The sequence below is a fragment of the Dama dama genome, chromosome 18, assembly GCF_033118175.1.
Source record: "Dama dama isolate Ldn47 chromosome 18, ASM3311817v1, whole genome shotgun sequence".
NCBI classification, from domain to species: Eukaryota; Metazoa; Chordata; class Mammalia; order Artiodactyla; family Cervidae; genus Dama; species Dama dama.
Genome location: NC_083698.1, coordinates 3,420,009 through 3,423,613, shown reverse-complemented (window position 1 = coordinate 3,423,613; position 3,605 = coordinate 3,420,009). Strand labels below are relative to the sequence as shown.

At 35.0% G+C, this 3,605-nt stretch overlaps 1 non-coding gene across 1 annotated transcript; it reads left to right on the top strand.

The window, feature by feature from the left end:
* Nucleotides 1-808: 808 nt before the first annotated feature.
* Nucleotides 809-880, top strand: TRNAC-ACA (transfer RNA cysteine (anticodon ACA)). The gene has a single exon. It is a non-coding gene; the product is annotated as a tRNA-Cys (tRNA).
* Nucleotides 881-3,605: the final 2,725 nt, after the last annotated feature.

Here is a 3,605-nt window from a genome sequence, read left to right as displayed (position 1 = left end):
TCTGGACTAGTCAGGTTACGTAGCTGGAATTCTGCTCCTGGTGGGGTCAGTTCGGAGACAAGAGGCCTGCAAGACACTTGTCTTCTCACGCAAGTTTCAACCACCATCTCACCTTAGAAGAACCGCAAGTCTTCTCTAAGACTCTTGGGTTTTTGTGTCCTAACAAAGGTCATAAAACCAAAGTAACTGTTTCCATTCTTTGACTGACTTCACTACTTTTTCATTTCTTAATCACAATTCCTCCAAAGCAAAGTGTTAAGATATTTTGAATGATTCCCCTAAGGTTTACCTTTTTATAGAGGCAATCAAGGTTTTAACTCGTTTTCTATTTTAATCTCAGATGCTCTCAAAGGGGAATTTAGTTAGATTACGTATCTATTGATTTTTCAATGTTCAGCAAAAGTAATGTTTGTAACATTTAAAAAATTTTATTTGAACTAAGAATCTAAAGAGATGTGTTACCTAGCTTCACGTCTTTTAACATTTAACATGACCATTGTAAATATCAAAATTAAGAAATAAGCTTCGATAAAATCCTATTAACTAAAACATATAATATTTTTAAATTTCAGATTTTTCCATTAATATAATTTTTATTCTAAGATTTAACCGAGGACACTATTTTGCATTTAATCATCATGTCTCTACTTATGTGTGACAATTTCTTAGGTTTCTCTTGATTCTCATAATCTTGATAGTTTTGGAGATACTGGTCAGATATTTATATCATATTATGGTTTTATCTGATGTTTGCTCATGATTTGAGTGGGGTTATGAATATTTGAGGATACTATAGATATAACAGACTTCCCTGGTGGCTCAGACGGTAAAGCATCTGCCTACAAAGCAGAAGACCCGGGTTCAATCCCTGGGTTGGGAAGTTCTCCTGGAGAAGGAAATGGCAACCCAGTCCAGTACTCTTGCCTGGAAAATCCCATGGATGGAGGAGCCTCATAGGCTACAAGTCCATGGGGTTGCACAGAGTCGGACATGACTGAATGACTTCACTTTCATTTTCACTATAGATATAATACGTCCTTTAAATTGAATCATGCTATGGAACACAGTGTATCAAAATGATTTATTTCTAGTGATATTAGCCTTGATCACTTGGTAGTCTTCTTCACTATAAAATTACTATTTTCTCTTCCATATTTTAGGGTTTAGAAGTGAGTCACTATGCCCAGCTCACATTCAGAAAAGAGGGAATTAAGCTTCACCTCCTTAATGAGAGAATAGCAAAATTAATAAATAATATTTATTATTTGCTATACCTCAAACCAGTACAGCAAATAACAAATATTATGGTGAGGGGATGATACCCTGAGGCTCTGATAGTTTCCTGTCTTGGCAGTGATGTTACGTCTCCCTCCTCTCTCTACATTCAGCAATGGGGATTTTTCTGTAAGGATGATTTGCCTCTTCTTGCTCTTTCTTTCTTTCCTTCTATCTTTCATATCCATATAGGCTCATTATATTTACTTTTTTCTTTATTTTATAATCCAATGCTATTATTATTCTTAGATTCATTTTATTTACTCATTGCTTTGCTTACTGTCACTTTTAAGATGTATTATGACCAGATCTAGTTCATGCTTCTAAACTCTATGAAACAAACATGTACAGTGGCAGTTCAGAAGGGAAATTTGAAGGAAGAAGAAAGGGATGAAGCTTGGAAACCATGACAAATTCATGTTTGTAATCCAGGATTCTTGCAGTTTCTTGTTGACAGCTTCTTAAACTCAACATGTTTAAAACAAATTCATTATGACCACCATCCTGTCAGATATAGGCATCACAGACAGCAAGCCAAGGAGACCTCCTTGCTTTTATCACCAACACTTCTGAACTTTTCCACTGTATCTCATAATTCTTTGTTAGTTGGATTACTGACACATTTCCAGTTACAGGAGATTTAAGTTTAGAGATTTGTATAGCACTGAATCAGGAACTATAATAATGTTAGCAACATATAAAATTGTATTAATCAAAACAGCATACATACCCCAAGAAAAAAAGCTAAAAGGTTAAAATCTAAAAATGAAAACCCAAAGTGTTCCTTGGTAAAATAAAGATCTAGGTAAAAACAAAATAAAAAATAAAACAGGGTATGATAAGAACCTCTTTCCTCAAACAGTCATGAACCAGATTCTAAGACAAATGCTCACTAAATTTTTACCTCTACATCATGAGAAAAACTGGGCTGGAAGAAGCACAAACTGGAATCAAAATTGCTGGGAGAAATATCAATGACCTCATATACACAGATGACACCACCCTTATGGCAGAAAATGAAGAAGAACTAAAGGGCCTCTTGATGAAAGTGAAAGAGGAGAGTGAAAAAGTTGACTTAAAGCTCAACATTCAGAAAACTGAGATCATGGTATACTGTCCCATCACTTCATGGCAAATAGATGGGGAAACAGAAGAAACAGTGGCTGACTTTATTTTTCTGGGCTCCAAAATCACTGTAGATGGTGACTGCAGCCATGAAATTAAAAGACACTTGCTCCTTGGAAGGAAAGTTATGACCAACCTAGACAGTATATTAAAAAGCAGAGACATTACTTGGCCAATGAAAGTCCATCTAGTCAAGGCTATGGTTTTTCCAGTAGTCATGTATGGATGGACTGTTGAAACTATGAGTGAATATTTAAATCAGCTCAGTTTCTTGAAGTTCAGATTTCCTTTTGTCACAAGAAAAGAGAGAAAAGAAGTGAAGTGTAGTTCAGGGACTGTGCTTCTCCATCTCTCCAGCTTGCCAACAGCAGAAACCAAAATCCAGGTCTGCCTTTTTCAGTCCCTCCAAAGCATCAGGTGATGACTGCAGCTCAACTTTGGAAACTGCTGAGAAACCTCCCTGCAAGCTTGCCTGAGTTTATTCTTTTAGTTTCTAAGGCTCCTGTACTGCCTAAGGCTCTTACTGAAGATTGTAGTATTCAGTTAGTTTTTAGTCAATTTGTCTACTTGATTAAATTATTCTCAGGAAGATGTTAATTGCTCAGGATTTGCTTATCAAAAGATATGACTTAATTGGATGACTATATTTGGAGATACTTTTGTACTGAATATTATATATATATATATATGTATATATATATATAAAACATATAGAACATATCCATTCTGAATACATAAATCATTATTCTGAGTATTCAGGCTCTCCCAAGGAGTATCTTGGAAGTGTTGGGACAAGAAGGCACTAAAATTTCAGTAAAATCTTGCTTTCTTATTTTTGTTCATCATGATTACAAAAATACTATATGTCTTAATGGTTATCATGACTTGGGAAAATCTTGGTTAAACAATAGAATGACACAACATTGAGATAGGTGGAATATGTAATTATTATCATTTATTGATGATAGTAATTTTGAGAAGGATTATAAAGGAATGTAGTGGAACCTGTATATAGCCAAGAACTTATATGATCAGTGGATCCAGGTGCCACAGAGATTAACAAGAAATGAGAGTCTTCTGAATGGGTTCTCCCAAAGAGAGGACAGATTCTAGGAACAGCAGAAGCATTCAAGTCTATATGCAAATATTTTTGTCTGTTTTTTTGTGTGCAAGCATACATATACATACACATACAGACATATGCA